At 33.6% G+C, this 19,592-nt stretch overlaps 1 protein-coding gene across 1 annotated transcript in view; it reads left to right on the top strand.

The window, feature by feature from the left end:
- Positions 1–844: 844 nt before the first annotated feature.
- Positions 845–19,592, top strand: part of LOC117118247 (neurocalcin homolog) — a 67,565-nt gene continuing 48,817 nt past the window's right edge. The window contains exon 1 of the mRNA XM_033262776.1: positions 845–1,014. The gene's annotated coding sequence lies outside the window, so the exon portion shown is untranslated. The remainder of the gene's footprint in view (positions 1,015–19,592) is intronic.

Here is a 19,592-nt window from a genome sequence, read left to right as displayed (position 1 = left end):
GGTACGTTCCAGAGTTTTCTATAGTGCCTGCCCGCCCGCGTGTCTGCCCGATACCACCGGCTGATAATAAGTATTCGAATTGAACTTTTGTGGATTGTGTATTTTACATTTCAAAAATCCCCGTTTTTAAGAAAATATCTTACTAACTTATTTTACAGCCCCTGCCTTCATCACCAATGTTTATAAGGTTATTGTAAGCTCTAAGAAAAACGAGATTGCAGCAGAATTTACAGTACGGTATTCTTTTCGGGTACTTAAAATTTTAAACAAGTAAGCCTACCGCGTTTTAAAGCTTTTCCGCGGCAAGCTCGGTTTCCTTCCGAAATCGGCAAAGTTGAACCAGGTTCAACCTTCCCGACAACTGTCGCCGATAGAGAGTGAGCGGTTTATGGAAATGGAAACCTAGACTATGTGGTGACCCACTTTAACTATACGAGCGAAATTGATTGTTCTCGTCTTGTATGATGTGTTTAATATATAGTTTACGTTATGTTATTATACATTCTTTGTATATGTTGTGACAAAATAATAAGTATTTGAGAAAAAACGTGTCCCCATCGGAATTCGAACCCAAGATCTCCGATTACCGTTCAAGGCCAAGTGGTATCACCCTTGGATTTGGTATTTTCCCATTTAGGACACGTTTTTATTACCATTATTATTAGAACTAACGTCACCATAATTCTCTATAGGCCTAGGATATGATTTATGGTGTTCATTTTCAATTATAGAGCAATTTTATATTTTATTATACATTGCTCGGTGAGTGTAAATTTTTTCAAAAGTGCTCCCTCTATAGTTTGTGTTAGTAAATGACCAAAAAGGTTATAGGTCAATACAAGGTCTTCTTTTTCAACACCACACACATCACACACGATTCGTCAAGCAGGCGATATCTGTTTGGCGTCGGCATCAAATTGGTTATTGATACTCGCTTGTTGATTCCTGTCATCTTTGGGAGGAATACTTACTGCTTGTGAAGGAATATTTTTCTTGAATTTCACACATTTAAATGTAAGTTTTACACTAGTTTGTTGTGTGCTCTCTGATTGATATTGATAAATCGGTGTGCGTCGAGTTGGTTGCACAGTGGCAGATCAAGAGGTTCTTCTGCTTTGATTGCAGTGCAATTTTGCACCTCACAAGTTAAATAAATATGTAATAATAATATACGAATGTGCATTCTCCTTTGAGGATCTCAGTGGGTTATAATAATATTAATAGCTTAAGTAGCCATTTTTCTTCACAGGAACTCCATGTTAAAATGCTTCCTGTTCAGTTGTGGGAGCCTGTTTTTGAAGGTTTTGCCGAGCCTAGGATACGAAAGAAAGGACCCTATTCCTAGGTGGTGGCATGATTACCGGTATTAAAATATTATTTTTGGCGTGATTGATGATAGTCAGCAGTAGTAGCCTACTTTATAACTTGTTTGTCGTGTACTCAGTACATCTTCATACATACAGACCACAGCCCACAACAAATAGTTAGTCTTACAGGTACTAGCATATACAACATTGTCACTGAGAAGATTTTTTTCAAAAAAAATACACAATACAAAGAGATGAACTACAAAACAATACAAGATTCCAGAAATCCTGATAATTAACAGTGAAGGTCACAAAAATTGTAATTGGGCAGAAATTATAGATAGGCCCTGGAAGCGTCCAGTTGTCTGACCACCGCGGTGCTGTGTTGATTGAGCTGAGCGATTGGGTGTTAGTAACGATATACCGTCCTAATTATTTGTTAACTTAATTAGAAACCATAATTCTTAGATAATAAGTGGATTATATGAAAGTCATATCATCAAAGAACATGTTAGTGTTGAATAATTGTAAGTTTTAAATAATTTGGTAACCGTTTTCAGGGCCGGATGCGAAACTGTAGCGCCATCTTTTAAATTGTCCAAGTCATAACCATCCCCTCATCGCAACATATGCCATTCGTTTCGCCCACGATGTTTAACTTCCAGAAAATCAGGAAATAAAATGTACAAAGTAGGAAATTATTAGAGTACAGATTATTATTACTAACCATAGTATGTTTTTGAATAATGTTATTGATCCAGGTACTGTAAGTATATTATCAATACAAGGAATTAAATAAATCTTTTCTACTGATGATGCGTCCTAGATTGGACGCGAAATATTGCTACTGAATAAACAAGTAAGTCCAGTGGAAAAGATTTATTTAATTCCTTGTATTGATACTAGTCGTAGTAGTATGATTTTTTTAAAGTAAAAAATAATCAAACAAATTCTCAACTCATACCACGACTGTATTCTCTACCTTTAGCCTAGACTACACACAATGATACGGATACACTTGAGGTTAAATTCGTAGGTTACAACGCTATTCATTTTCGTAAACTTACTTAACTTTACCATGTGGTAACCGTCTATACCTTCCGTGGAATATGTATAGTCTGTCAATCCGAGCGATTTTTTTCATCTGACGTCGTCCTGCTGTTCTAGTACTAGCAATGATGGTTTAAGTGTTTTTTATGTTTTATGTCAAATTAATTATTTTGTGTTCAATATTTTTTAATACATTTTATTTCCCATTACTGTTGCCAACTAAAACACTATGTACACTAAATATTTGGTGACTGTGATTGTTAGTGTTTTGATGCGTTGTCGCCAGAGACCTAGCACTTCGTCTACAACACTCAGAGAGGGACTGTACACATACTATAGTTCATTTCAGCCCTTATCAGATGTGGAATGATTTGATCCAATAAGTGCCTCTCTACAGCTGCTAAAGTACAGTAGTCACAAACCACGCCCGTACTCAATTCAGCACTGCGATTTCTAGTTTTTTTATCCTACCTATAATCGGTATGGTATGAGGCTGTGTTTCTGCAGCACTTATAATTTCTCCAATAAATTTGCAGCGAAAAATAACAAAATGGCTGCTTTCTGATAATTTTTCTGGTAATAAGTGCTGCAGAACACGGCCTTAGGGTATTTTGTATTGGACGTCGTTATGATGTAAAGTACATCTTGGTTACAAATCTCAAAGTTTTAGTACTTTACAGTAGTTAAAATTGATTAAACTTTAATTTGTTACACTTCAGTCAATACATTTATGCAATATTTAATTGTTTCTTTGTTGTTACTGATTTATATTTGCATAGTGGCCGATTTGAGTGATGACGATATGTACAATATTTGATTTAACGGAAGATTTCTCTCTAAACATATTCCAAGTCATTATATTTATCATGAAACAATCAATTTTTATCTAAGTAGTCATACTAAATCACTGTAATTCTAATCAGTAGACGTATGATCACTTTCCAGCATTTCTAGCAATGCTACACCAACAGGTTGTTCCAACATCTTATTTGTCATACTGATTATTGAATATATTCAAGAAACATAGCAGTACTGTACTTTGGCCTAATTTCAGAACAAAATGTTTATACTTTCTATGTACTTTTTATTGTACTGTAGCCTACCTACAATAGCCTACACCACCATATTGTATCTTAACTGATTGTTCATACAGTAATTATTGCTATCATAATTAAATGATGTACTGTCTCAGGATTCAATTTCTATATTTAAATTTCCTAATTTGTAAACTTAATAAGTAACAAATTAACAAGAAACTTTTCCCCATCAATTAACGGACAGTAATAAATTTCCTGCATTCTTTTGCATACCCTTTAATGTTAATGTATTTAAGAATATTTGTACATATCTGTAAATTATATAAAAACCTATTTTTAAAAAACTGTTTCCATAAGGAAGTTTTGAACTTATTGATCCTAGTATGAGCTGTTGAAAAGTTATTGAGGTGTTTTCCAATTTTTTTTTCTTTGGCAGACAACATCTGTTACCAAATTTGAAAACAACTATGATTGACCCCTAAACCCAAATTTCTTTTTTGCCAATTTTTCCATAAATCCATTTCTTGTTCATCCCATTTTTTACCCAGCCCCTACTGTTTCCCATTTCTCTCCACCATACTCCTTCCTTGAATTTACGAGACTACAAATTCCAATACCTGATCATGTGTATTACCAAGCAGCTGTTAATGAGCCCCGTGTTCACCAATCCACTTTATGGGAGACTTTATTAATACCTTGTTTCGCAAACTTATTTTGTTAAATATCGTCAGAAGAGGGCGAAAAAAAAAAAAGAAATACAATTTTGTTTTTTTATAGTTTAGTGAAGAACATCCAGATGGAGGAGAAAATAAAAATCAATTTTTATTGGTGAATGTAAATAGTGTAGTAATAGGATGATGATTAAATGCTTTAAATTTATATTAGGAAGATATACATAACTTAATTTTGGAGATTTTTATTTTTTTCTAAAATTTTCATTTTTTCGTGACAGCGTGCATGCTAATTGGCCAAAAATGAAATGTTATTTTTATTTGAAATCATCATTATTGGTGGGCGGAGGGTAAAAAAAAATGTCTCGCCTTATTATCATATCAGTTGAGCATGCAGTTGCAGATGTGTAGCTTCACACACAGATCTCACCTGATCAAGGCAACATCAACACACCTGCCAAAACATCTGTGATATTTCTTGGAAATCGGCAAGCTGCATAAAACAATCAGTATCAAAAGATAATTTATTTGAAACAGTTGTAAAGTTAGGGTTTACATATCAAGACATTTTAAACAATAATGAATATTTTGACAGTTAGTGGATGACATCGATGGTTCACAGAGCTATATATTTACCCCTGTCATTGAAATCAAATAACTTTACTTAGCTCTGTGAGAGAGTATTACAAAAATTAACACAATTTTTTTCTTCATACAGTACTTCTTCTATTACAACAGTACAGTGATTTTAGCAACAATCATTCAATACATTCAAATATGTGCAATACTACAAAAAAGCCTTCAGCTTAAATCAGTGAATGTTAATATCCATAGTTGGATAATTTATGAAATTCATTTTTTCCTATTCGTTGGGAAAACAAGTGTTGACCTATAGTGAAGCGCATCTGATTATGAGAGAAGGATAAAATCTTTTGATTGTTTTTTCATGTAAGAATTCATCGCAGCTCTACACGTTCAATAAAAAGGCATTAGAGCGGAATGTTTAATAGTGTGATATTAGGGTGGATGTGTTTTGTTGTTTAATGAATGTACTACTGTACTGTACTGCAGTGTTTAACATGTTAGACTCAGTTGTATTCAAGTTTACAGAGGCTGTATAGGATCAGGCTTTTATAGGATACATTTTGTTGGCAAGCTATAGTACAAAATAATGTATTTTCTTTTAAAATATATTCTGGCAGAATTTTGTTTTTTGTATATATAACTATACAATTAATAGATCATTTGTCTTTTTATTAATTGATTTAGTTATTTTTTTAAAAACTTTATTCAATGAGGATACAGTAGCTCTACAGCTCACCATATGGTCCTCAACAAACAAATATAAAATACACAGATGAAATAGAAGAAATATGCTGACATTCCCATATCTAAACATTAAACCAATAAAAAGAATGCAATCAATTCTTAGAATAACATAGTAAATAATGATCAGACTCATAATAAATATGATAATAATGGAAGGAAATTGGCCTAAATAAGAGTGCTAATAATAACAATAAAATATAATAATAGTAATAAATCAATAACAATACTGTAACATTGACAATATAAAAACAACAATAAAAAATCTAATATGAGAGATTGTATTATATTAATATATTGAAAAATAGATATTTTAAGCTTTTTTTCAAAAATTGATTATTGACTAGTAACCACTTGCCTTTCTAATGATGATCTAGCAGTATTATTTAAATGTTACCATCAAGGCTATTGTTGCTGTGTGTACCGACACCTAAAATCAGAGGGTTTACTGCTTTATTTCAGATAAAAAAAATAAAGCTAAAATCTTAGATAAGAAAAGAAATATTTATTGTAATTCATATTTATTTTGGAAAATTTTGGATTTATACTGTAATTATGTGCTCCTGATCAAACATCTATAGTACTGAACTTATTTCTGTACTGTAGTTAAGTTTCGTAAATAAATTTTACCTAAACTAAATATTATAATTATTAATAATTGTGTATCTGTTTCAATCCCATTAGCATTATAATGCCATTATTACGGCAATCAATCAAGCCAGTTAATTTAATTTATATTCCTAAATTACCGTATCATTTGTAACAAAAAAAGTAGTTAACGGAAAGAATTGAGGACATGAAATTAATGAGGTTTTTTTCCTAAAAGACTTTTAATGTTTCAATTAAGGTTAGCAAATTGATTTTATATTATAGTATTTAATATCTTAATTATTTCCAATTGCAAATATTTATACTATACTTTCTATGATGCATTCAGAATTATACTGTACAACACCTGTATATATTCTATTAATCTGATTTGTTGAAAACAGGTCACGTGAGATCAGGAGCTTAGCCAGAAAAATGAAATAGGCCGTCTAAAATGGAAGCCAGTGGGCATGGCCCTGAACCGATGAGCTGGCCACCTCCACTCGAGGCCACGTCCCCTCGCAAACATAAGGAGAAAGTAGAAAATTATGATCTTTAGAGGGCATTTAAAGGTGTTTAAGTGTTGGAATTTTGTCATCAAAGAAATAGGGTTAAATTAGCTATCACAAAGATATTTCAGTTATATACGTAGATTGTGCATGGCTATGTAGTTCTAGGCTATGCAGATATTGCATCTTCATCTCTCACCTTTAGTCTATAGTGTAAATTTTACTCTAGGTCCTCCGAATCGAGAGATAGGCCTGGACCTACTGTATTTTTTTGAATAATAAAATTTAACTTGTGAGGTTAATTTAACAACATATTTTCTTTACGGTATTTCATGAATTAATTATAACCAGAAAGTTACGAACACCAACAATATGATGTCGGGGAACTGAATCTTAAGTATTGTGTTTGCGGGGAACTGAATCTTAAGTATTGTGTTTGCAGAGCCACGTGATGCGTTGTGGGCAACTCAGAACCGTCCATTTTTCAGCAGGCTATAAATGTTTTTAACATGACGCGTGTTGTAAGTGAACTTTTCACCGGGTGAGCAATGGCTAACAATTGGGAATCCCCACCAAATATTGGTATGAAAACAACGTACATTCAATCAATAAATGTTGTTTTTATCAAACATAATTATGATTTAGCTATAGTTTAGTGTAACATTTGATAGATTTGAAGAATGCAATGGGTTCTTTAAAGTGTACACGAGCCAGATGTATGCACTGGACCTCCATTTTAAGTCCTTATCCGAGAAGACTAGGTTCTACCAACCGAACCATGGGCGAAAAGCGACTGGAACCGGCGCCGATGTTAAGGCTGTAGCTAGTGGCGTCCCTGCCTTACCGCTCGGCCTCTCAACTCACCCAATAGTTCAACGATCGTTGAATAGTACTTTTTTTTATCTCCAAGACGACGGAAATCTCAAATGCGGGCTGCCAATGCATTAACAAGGCAGGAGCTGCCAATGTATTGATGAGACAGGAGCTACCAATGCATTAACAAGGCTGAAGCTGCCAATGCTTTGGTGAGACAGGAGCTGCCAATGCATTTATGAGACATGAGCTGCCAATGCATTGACATGACAGCAGCTGCCAATGCATTAACAAGGCAGGAGCTGTCAATGGTGAGACTGGAGCTGCCAATGCAGTGATGAGACAGGAGCTGCCAATGCAGTGACTAGACAGAGATTCTGCCAATGCATTGACATGATAGTAGTTGCCAATGCAGTAACAAGACAGGAGCTGCCAATGCATTGGTGAGACAGGAGCTGCCAGTGCACTGATATGACATGAGTGCCAATGCAGTGACAAGATAGGGGCTGCCTATGCAGTGACAAGACAGGAGTTGCCAATGCAGTGATGAGACAGGATCTGCTGATACAGTGAGGATTTGAGTATTATTAACTGAACTTGATCTATTCCTAGGCTTAGCTAGGCATAGATAGGAGTTGCCAATGCATTGACACTGTGACAGGAGCTGCCAATGCATTAGCAAGGCAGGAGCTGCCAATGCATTGATGAGACAGGAGCTGCCAATGCATTAAAAAGGCAGGAGCTGCCAATGCATTGGTCAGACAGGAGCTGCCAATGCATTGGTCAGACAGGAGCTACCAATGCATTGATGAGACAGGAGCTGCCAGTGCGATGACAAGACAAGAGTTGCCAGTGCATTAATGAGAAAGGAGCAGATGCCAGTGCATTGATGCAGTAGGGCAGGAGCTGGCAATGCAGTAATGAGACAGGAGCTGCCAATGTATTGTTGAGACAAGAGCTGCCAGTGAATTGACGAGTCAAATGCTCCCAAGGCATTTCTAAGACAGGAACTGCCAATACATTGACGAGACAGAAGCTGCCAATGCATTGACGAAATAGTAGTACTGTAGCTACAAAAGCGTATGTATGATGAGACAGGAGTTGTGGATATTGAGTTGAAGATAGGAGCCTAAAAAATCAGATGTTGACAAGATATGAGCAGATATAAGGAACTTATGGTAAGATGTGTTGTCAAGATAGATCTAACATTAAAATGAGTAACAAAATATTAACTAGCGATAAGGTGCGTTGATGAGATAGAGGCTGGTGATAAAATGATTAGGTCTAGATGAGAGCTGACAATAAGATGCGTATTTTAAAGTATCTTAATGCCATTGTGAACATTAATTGCATTTCAGTGAAGATGAAATGTAGCATAAAATTGATGAATTAGTCTGATACTTAGTTTTCTGATTTCGCTCTTTTGCTGAGATTACCTTTTGGCATGAAAGGTGAGAGAGTTATTGTACCGTAAAGGTTATATCTGTATTTACGATTGTGTAACCTTTCAAGTGTGAGGGGTTGCCCTCTGGGAGATAGATGGTCGTGTTTTTTATGTCCTACTTAACTTGTGATTTTAACGATTATACATGAATAAGGTTTGGGAAATGAAGTTTATCACTCAAATTTGTACTAATACCTGCAATTATTTTTTAATTGTATTTAATTAAATAAAATAATAATAGTTTTTTATGGTATGGGATTTTACCAATTGATAAATTTCAATTAACAGTTGTCACTTTAAACAAAAAAGAAAAAGTCATTAATAACAAATAATTTGTGACTGAAATTTTAATATTAATTTTTGAAGAACAAATCATTTTCATTAAATAAATAAAAAGCTTGTTAATGTCTTTAGTTTCTGTTGATCTGAATTCCAGCACAGAGAAAAATTTTCTCTCAGATCTTGTATCAAGCACCATGTTAATAAGAGCATTCTTTGTTTTCATTATGCAAATTTGCTACTAATTATCTATTCCTCATTATAAGTATACAGTATAAGGCTTCCAAAATTAAAATTAATAGATACACATTACCAGTGTAAGGACCTACAGGCATCCAATCACATCTAATCCTCATAGTGAAATATCTCCAACTGTTACTAATCACCCTTGTTAAATGCCAGTGAAGTAGATAATTAAACTAATTCATATTCTTGAGATACCTTTAATGATAGCATTGGTCAGCTTGTCCAGTCAAATACACTTGCAGATCATTATCTTGTTTGATTTGAGTGTTTGTGGTATCCGAATTAGCATTTAAAAACAAAATGGATTATGTGTACACTTTACACACAGCTTAAAATTGGTTTCTTGTCGCCAGTGTCATATATCGCTGTTTAGATTGTGTAATTGCTTAAAAGGTTGAATCATGCCAGACCATACTAAATTGTGTAATTTATTCATAATGTGTGTTTTCATGCAATAATGACTGAATTCGTAAAGCACTGTTCACAATTTCAAGTTTATTTGACAATACTACAGTATTCAGTATCTGTGAGTTGCAGTAAAGGCATGATGATCATAATCAAATATGGGTATGTGATGTAATGTCATATCCAAATATGGGCATGATGATGCCATAATGTACACATGTAGAGTATGATTAATTAACAGGTATTTGTCACATAGAACTACAATGGACAAAGATTGTGATAGGAACTTATAAAATAAAAGGCTGGAGCTTTCCTTTTCCCATCACAAAAAAATTGATGTGTGTACATTTAGACATGGGTAGTGGTAGTGGATTTATTCAGTGTAAACACCAAAGATAATCCACGAAAGTCTGAAGAAGACTCTCTAGTGGGGTCCTTCTGGTGGTAATTAGGTAGTACACCAGGAAACAATCCTCTACTCTTTTCTGAAGAGTGGACTGCATTCGCACACAGGACGGCTTAAATTGGAACTACAAAGATGATATTTTTTTTATAGAGGGGATTTTTGATACGTCATTAGTAATAGAATCAACTGTAAAATTGTTTTTGGGCAATTTTTTATGTAGTTACTACGATTTACCCAATTAGCAGCGTGACGTCAGTGTTAGGTATTGTAACCAAACATCGTATACCTTACACTGACTCACACTGCTAAAGGGGCAACAATCGTAATGGCCTATAACTTCATGAAAATTGGCAAAAAACGTTTTTAAAGTTGATTATATTACTAGTGACATACCAAAAATTCCCTGTAGGGGAAAAAAAATCATCCTTCTAGTTCACTTTTAAACGTCTCATCCGAAAGATGGCGTGTAATCGTAACTTTTGCATTTCAACTCTCTAGCTGAAAAACAAGGAGAGCAGCGATGGGAATTGAACCGGGGACCAAGAGATCTCCACAGTTCAGCACACACACAGTGGCTACCACTACAGGTAGTTTAGCTGACGGAGCTGAGCTGCTGTGTATATGCTCAAATAACATTATTGGTCAATACTTCCACAACAAAACATACCTACTGTGTTGTAGATACAGATAGAAGAATGTAGTCTGTGTGGAGTTTGAATAATAAATGCGTAGATTATCATTGGACTGTCAACTTTGGGTGGTATCTGCTTTTTCCAATCTTTCAAAGGTTTGTATAATATTTGTTTCACAAAACTGAAAATAATATTATAATGAGATGAAATGAAAAATATTTCAGCATCCTTCTACATTTTGTAACCGTTAAGCAGTTTTCATAAATGTGGAGCAGGTATTTCTTGGACATTAAACCAAGTTTGAATAAACCCTCAACACTGTGCAATTCCATAGTTTAAGAGCTGGCACCATCTGACCTCGTTTTAACACATTAGGATTCACGATCTTCTAAAATCCACTTTAGATTACAAGTGCAAAGTAAAGAATATTGTGCAGAAAACAATGAAAATTGAACCAGTATTACAGTATATGGGATCCTGTGAACAGCAACACTGTGTGAATATAGTATTTTCAAAGCAAAGTATTTTTACTGTGTTCTCATGAAGTAGTTCTGATTTCTCCAACCATAATATTATCATGTTGCCACACATTATAAATTTTATATTCAAATGTGATTATTTTTTTAAAACTCTATGTACAGTAATTATTTTTTCCTAACCTCAGATGCTCAGTGTAACGCGTGATTAGACACCTAAGGAAGCATGATGGGACATATCACAATAACACACAAAAAAAATGAAAGTTCCTTGAATTTTCTTTTCAGGATTAGGGAACAGGAGAATGAATCTTATTCAAGCATTGATTATTTAGTTTTAACCAAATGCAAGAAAATTATGAACTTCGGATTTTTGTTTTAAATGTTTCTTATATACTGTATGATACTATTTATTTACCTTGAAAAAATTCTGAATTGTAAAAATATGGCCAGTTTAGAAATCATCTTTTTGTACCCTTCTAAGATGATTTAGGGGCCGAATCCCCTGGAAGCTCCTAACACATTTAAAAAGCTTACAGTACAATAGTAGATCTCGTCTCTATAAGAAACAAGAATTTCTCCCCAACAAATTTATTAAAAATGTTTTATAATTTACATTCCAGTACTGGACCCAAGTATAAGGTTCATATTTTGGGAACTGCTGTACTATAAAGGCTTACAAATGGCTATAGTATTTCATACATGATGTAAGACTGTATTTTAGCATGATTTGAAGCTCCTTCCTGCTAGAAAATGATACATTAAAAATGTATTGCTTCAATAATACTTTATGCTTCCTGTTTGGGTCAGTGGTATTCTTGGCTGTTGTATCTTTAGTTGGTTTGGTGCACATTTATCTCCTGTTCTTTTGTTGTTAAGCTCTACACTATCAAATTTTGTGACGAACGCCTGGAATATGCACATGTGGGCATGATATGACATCATCATGCCTATATATAGATGTGATATGACATCATATGCCCATATATGGACATATCCCAGGTGTTACGTTCCATTAATTTTAATGCAAACTACGCGAAGAGCTCATTCTTATGCTATTTATTATTCTTTGATAATATCTGCAAAGGCTGCTTCTGTCTCATCGACGAGTGCCTAGCTTTTTGATTTTGTAAATTTCACAAAAACTGAGGCTTAATGCTACTTTCATTCAATCTAAAGCATTAACCATTTGAAAAAAAAGAGTAATAGGCCTTAAACATAGTGAACTAATATCCAAGGTACAGTATAATATATCTCTTCAGTCATGCATGTAATTTTATTGTAAAATCTTGATTTCCATAATGTTCTGCATGGAAGACACAAATTTGAATGAGTAATTGTGAAATGCATTGATAAATTTAATAATGTAGTATGCTGAATTATCGAATATGAATCAATAATTTACATATGCAGTATGTTAAACAAGATCATGGAAGAAGGTGGATAGATCGTTTGTAAGCAAATTTTAATGAATGTGCAGGCTACTGCACAGTAGGCATTTATTGTTTTATCATATTTGTCTAGTTTGACTCCATCTCACTAATTTTGAGCATATTCACTAGTTGTAAGCAAATTCAGTAGTTTTTAGTTCCTATGCATGCAATGCAATAGGAACTATTGTAATCACTCTTCACTGTTTTCCTTTGTTTTTTATTGTGTGTAGTATGTGTGTGCGTGTGTGTGTAGACATTTATGCAAATGCACATGCGTCAAAGAAAAAGTTTTCCGACATTTTGTTTTGCCTCTCGTGATGCGAAGTTCGATGTGAAGTTTCTGCAGAGTTCAGTCAGGGCTCACGCTAACTGATCGGCAAGTCGGCATGGATGAAACTATTTTGGTTTTACAGCAAAAAAAATCAACTGCTGTGGCATAGGTATTTTGAAGAAGGCCTAAAATAAAACAAAAAGGTTTTAATACTTGCTGAAATACATCGTTTTTTTCATTTAGATCTCCATTGTTCACTAACTCCATGGGGCGTTTTTTTCCATTGTATGAGAAGTCATATGAAGGTACAATATCCCAGACAGTTGGCTATGCAGCAATGTACCCTTTAAATGCAAATTGAAGACAAGTGAAGATATAAGGGCAGCCGACTGTTGGGTACATAACTACTGTCTAACTTTCCACAAAAACATGAGGCCTAAGCTAGGCCTAGTTCAGCACAGTAGTTTACTGCGATGCGAGGGTGGTAGATCGTTCAGTCAGTGATATCATCTAATACATTTTAATAATGTGTGTAAAATTTAAGAACGCACCACGTGGGTCGCTTTCTTTGTTATGTGGTAGTAGTATACGTAGCAGAGTGATGGCAGCAATCTAAGCCTAGCCTAGGGCCTAGATAGTATACGTTCTTGATCATCGTAATGAATACTTCGGATGACAGAAGATTGGGCCTCGATCGGACCCAAGATAGCTTAAAATAAATTGTAGTCTTAGTAGGCCACTGCCACCACCCCCACTCCTGATATCGTTCCAAACTACTGTAAAATGAAATTACTGTATACCTAGCTAGGCCTAGGCCCTGAGCCTACAAAATTTTTTCAAAGAAATTTGCTAAAAATATTACTGTAATTTGCCTGTCGAATTACATTACCAATGTGGTCTAAAATCACAAATTTGGGCCATAAAGACTCCCCCTGTATTTTTCAACCTCCACACAAATTTGACCCAACACATTATTTATATATATTTATTTATATTTATATATATTATTTATATATATACATATATATACATACATACATATGCATATATATATATACATACAATATATATATATATATATTATATGTATATATATATATGTGTGTATATATATATACTTTTTAAGTCATGTGTCATGCATAGGAACGTTGACGCCTGCAAGGCTCTGGTTTATTCTTATGCTAGGCTAGGCTTATTTTTGTTGTCTGTCGGTGCAACTGCGGTATGCTTGATTCAGTTGAAAAGCCCAACCCAATTGCCTGCAATTAAATCTATCTGCTGCAGTGTTCTGCTGATAAACACCTTTTTGTCAAAATAAAAAGGATGGAAGCTCAAAGCAAGAATGGTTTGTTGTGCAGTGGCATAGGCTCCACAAATACAATTTAAACCCATTTGTTTGTTATGATCCTTGGACTGATAGCGGAATACTGATTATAAGGCTTAGTCTGGTTTATACACATTTTTGAATACTAAACATTATCCAGGATTAAATCTCTGGCTTAATATATTTATAGACTTTGTAGTGATATATTGATACTATATTACTGGTGTATCAGGCATAGATGATTACTATTATTATTAATAGAATTAATCTCTTTGTGTGTTTATGGTTATACCACATTTAGAGGCTATATATAATAACCATAATATTGTAATTCAAAGAGAATATTATTTATGGTAGTAGACGGTGACAAGAGTTGATAGTGGACGTAGTAAATCAAGTGGAAATGAAATCATATTTGACGCAGTGCATTTACAATTAAAAGATTCCAGGGATAATATTAACTGATAATTTACAGGTAATGATAACATTTTTCTTGTAAATTAGTGGCTACACATAACAAAATTAGATCAGAGCTGACCGGTTACATCAATCCTGACAGTGACACTTAAGTTGAAAGACAGCCTGCCCATGAGCGAAAACGTGGGGGGAAAGTAATAGAGAGCGCGATGTCAAAAGGGGTGGAGCATAAATGATGGTGGTGATGATGATGATATAAATAATAAAACCAAATTTATATTATTTATTTAAAACTATGAGTGATAGCTCAAGTTTTGCTATCCAGTCCTTAGGAAAGATTATTAATATTAGTGGAAATTAAAAGCACTTACCAACACCTACGGAACTTTGTTGACAGGTACCAGACCTCTGTGGTAATTGTATTAAATTTGTTATTTAATATTAATGGAAATTTTTTAAACAAGTGAATGAATATATCTTTACAAAGCATTGATAAAATACGAACACTGCTATTGATTTACTGAGTAACACATAATTATGCAATGCATTACCTTTTAAACAGGATTGTCATTCAGTATGATAATTGTACATTTGATGAAGTTAATGCTAATGTTGGTTGGAGCAGAGGATTCATGCCTTCAGGGGACTATTTGCTGTACAACACCTTTACAGTGTTCTACTTTCTATAAATTATAATAATTTGTGATGATCGTGATAATAATTACTATTCTGTAACAGTAAACTGTATGTATTTTTATTGTTGCAATGTTGGAATACACACTTAAAAAAAAAAACATATTTATTCGAATATAAACACACCAGGACATATATTGTTCAGAAGGGTTTTTGAGGGAGCGTTTGTTCAAGGGAGATGTTTATTTTTTTTTGTGTAAAATATGTCCCCTTAATTTCATTGTAAATGCGATAGTACAATACAGTTACAGTCTATAATGTGTTATTCTGTGATCATGAAGAATTATTGATCCCAACCAGGTTAGAAAAAAATGTATTTCTAATAGAGTAGAACATTAATAGAACATGTTGAGAATGATGTTGCTTCCATTAGTTTTGTTCACAGTCATTTAGAGGGGTGTTTATTCGAGGAAAAAATAAACGAAGGGGTGTTTTTATCAGAAGGAAACGTTTATTCCAAATGAGGCTCTACTGTAGATAGGCGTTTATTCGAGGGGGCATTTATTCAAAACGGGGTGTTTATTTAAATAGATACTGTAATGTAAAATCTGTTTCATTCAAAGTTAACATCCTATAAATAATACTCATTAAAGACCAGCTCCATACTCTACAGTAAGCATCAAAGTAAGTACTGTATTAGTGTGGCCGAGGAAAATTTTTTTTTAAAGAACTAACTGTATTTTTGCATTTAGTGGGGGTTAGGGAGGGGAGAGAACATCTTTACAAAAAACCCCAAAAAGATTCCTAAATGGCAGGAAATGAGCTTTACTGTCTTCTTAATTAAGTAAGTAGGCCTATTATGTGTGTATACATACATAAAAAAAATTGAGTAGTTGCATATATATTCTTTTTTCCATGAATCGATGAACCCCATAGAGGAAGGGGGTTTTGACTACTGGATGGCAGGAAAAGAGCTTTCCCGACTTCTAATTTTCCCATTTTAACAAAAAAAAATTTCAGTTTGTGGGGCCTATAAAGGTAAGTCTAGAATTGTTTTTGCTTGGCAGCCCAATGAGGGAAGGTCAGGACCCCCTGATCCCCCTTCAGATCTGCCAATGATAATTGTTTTTTATGCATTATATATTTTTCTATCAATCGACTATTGAAGTACATGACAGGAGATGTACCTTTACAAGCAATTTCAAAGGTGCTGTAATAGAAATAGATTTTATGGTATCCGGCATGCTATTCCAATGTCAGATTCTGGAATAAATTATGACATTTTTAAAAAGAAAAAATATTAATATAGATTAAAATCCACCTGCCTTCATAATAAATATGTCAATACATGTGTCCCCTGAGAGTAAAATTTGTTTTGGGAATTTACTACCTTCATAAAAATATAGTAATTGCAGGTGTCTTTTTTATATGCATACGGTACAACATGTTTCAACATCATGTCATACTTTTATCCATATTACAGTCAACTGAATGAAAGAACTTCGCTCTGACATTATGTGTTATGTGTTTCCATTGATGTATTATGTCATTTTATAGTTTGTACGTCTCTATGTTTACCGATGGTTTGTTCGTTATTAACAATTGTATGTGTTTGTGCACGTACCGACAGTTAAGTCATTTATTATTAATCAGCTTTTAACAAATGCACAAGTCAAAGCAATTTTGCTAAAGAATTGTCACGCGATTTTTAATGTGTTTTTGCTTAAATCTAAAAATAAGATAGATAAAAAAGATTGACTAGAAAAATGTTCTACAGTAATACCTTATTCACACTCAAGGAGCTGTAACCATGGTTATAGTTATGATATTTTTGAATATGTCAATACAGGTGCCCCTTGAGATCATACAGTAAAATTAGTCTTGAGAACTTACTGGCCTCAGATTTCGAATAATACTTGTGGAATATTGTTTCACACCAGTGACCATATTCTACAAAGTGTTTAAATGGAAGCTGTGAACAAAATAAAATATCATCTACAGTTTGCTACATCAGATTTACTATGTCTAATAAAATCTGAAAATCTATCAAAACTTAAATAAAAACATAGAATTGTTAGTGAAGAAAATGAAAAGAATGGTTGGAACCACAAAAGCATTGAAGTCACCAATACCAAACAAAAAAAATTGTTTGCCCAGAAAACTAAAAAAATAAATCCCCTTGTTTAAGGCATTTGTACTGATACTTTTCTTGTGACACTGTGTAGTTGTCGTTATGAACAAAACATTATAGCCTTACACATGATGTAAAAAAATATATTGGCTCTCATTTTAATGTACAAACAACAGCAATTTCAGTTAGGAACAGAAATATCAATCTACGATGTGACTAAACACGGTGCATGTGAACCGCCATATTGTTGGACTGTTGCCAACAGAAACCAATACCAATTCATGCTTACAATGTTACTATTGTTGATTTATTTCATTGTTGGAATAGATAATTAAACAAAATTAATTTGAAGATATTTTAACAATAATTTTAGAAAAGTTACTTGTGTTAAAGATCCACACATAAGGCAAGTTTGGTGAGCAGTGTAAAACACTGGACCATCCGGGTTTGTTCTGTTTCGATTCACAATCCAGTAGGCTGCTTTGGTGGTTGACTAAATTTTGTAACACTTTCTGGACACTAGTTGCTGTTGAATGTGAAAGATATCAGATATTAGGTAGATAACTTGGATAGAATATAGTAATAAAACAGTTCACATGATTATGCAATTAAAGTACTGCATCACTGTATTTTTTTTAAAGTTTTTCTCATAACACAGACTCAAAGTTGGTAGGTAGGCAAGACCATGACCATGCTGGATTCCAAAGTCGACTGCATTTTTTTCACACTTATGCTTTTCTAATTTGTTTTACATTGTACAGGTAAGTGGGCTTAACCTGTCTGACCTATAAACATTGAACTCATTAAACTGTAATGTAATTATGTAGTGTGGGAGTACTGTATAATGTATTTTCTTTTTGATTTGTGACCTTTTATACATTTAAACAATCATTAGTTCTTTAAAAACTAAATATAAAATATTAAGAGTAATTTTTTTAAAGTTACAGAATATTTTATTGATCTTAATGGATCTGTATTAACAATGATCTTCACTTTAGAATGAGATCTTGAAATTTAATTAGACGAACATCAGAGAATTAATTGATTACGTATGATATTGATTTTCTTATATTGATTTCACATGACACAGTTTGTAATTTACACAAATCCAAGTGTGACATTATCAATGAGTTGTTTTACCATTTGAAGAATATCTATTTGTTGAATACTCACCAGGATGAATGTAAATACATGACAAATTTTCTTTTGCTGTTTACTTACCGTACCACTTGAAAATAATGCAATTGCTCATCGTGCCATATGCAGGGGTGGATCCAGAGATGTCTAAAGGGGGAGGGGCAGTAGGGGGACCAAAAGTGGGGCCGTTTGAGATAACAAAATTCTAGAGGGGCCTGGGGCTATCCTAAGGGGTTCCGGGTGCTTTCTCCCGCGAAATTTCTGTGTTCCTCTGACCTCTGATGCCTTTTGGGCGATCGTTGTTTTCTTTTTCTTTCTTTTTCTTTTCTTTTTTTTTGACTTTCCAAAAAAAAGGCTCCCCTCTAAGTCCGCCCCTGATATGAATACCACATGATTAATATACACATCCTCATTCATTTTTCATTTTCAAGTTTAGTGACTCAAAAAAAAAAAAATTAAAGCACATGGACTATTTTTTTTTTATTTGTGGTGTCCTTGACTGTATTAATCCTTTAGCTTGATCATAAGAAATAGATCATTACCATTATTTTTCGTAAAAGTTTAATAAAAACATCATCAAGTCATGTCATATAGTCTCATTAATTATACAGCCTTTGATTTTTTAATTTGGAGATGACTGCTACAGTATGCAGTTCTTTTTTTCAATGTGAATCCTACATTGAAATTCATAACATTATTCAACTGTTAGTTGAACATATTGCTATGTTCTGTAGTTACATTTAAATAATCCTGTTCAGAGATGTAATTAGTTTCAAGGTTATTTGCTCATATTATGAATCTGAGACTGTTTCTCTTAATTATTTCCTCCATGGTTTCAGGCATTCTGTATTTCTGTATAATTATTATTTATATTTTTACCTGGTTGTTATTTTGTATACTAATTATTAAGAGGAAATAAATGTAATGAAATGGAATATGACCATATAGTAGTTTCATTTTCCAGCAGTAAGTGATCAATCTTTCTTCATGTTTTCTATCGAATTGAATTCTAATCTAAATGTTTTGCTTCTAATAGTTTTGTTGACAGTCACTCGGT

The sequence above is a fragment of the Anneissia japonica genome, unplaced genomic scaffold (assembly GCF_011630105.1).
Source record: "Anneissia japonica isolate Jap-2015-1 unplaced genomic scaffold, ASM1163010v1 scaffold288059_len961885_cov194, whole genome shotgun sequence".
NCBI classification, from domain to species: domain Eukaryota; kingdom Metazoa; phylum Echinodermata; class Crinoidea; order Comatulida; family Comatulidae; genus Anneissia; species Anneissia japonica.
This window is presented reverse-complemented; position numbering and strand designations above follow the sequence as displayed.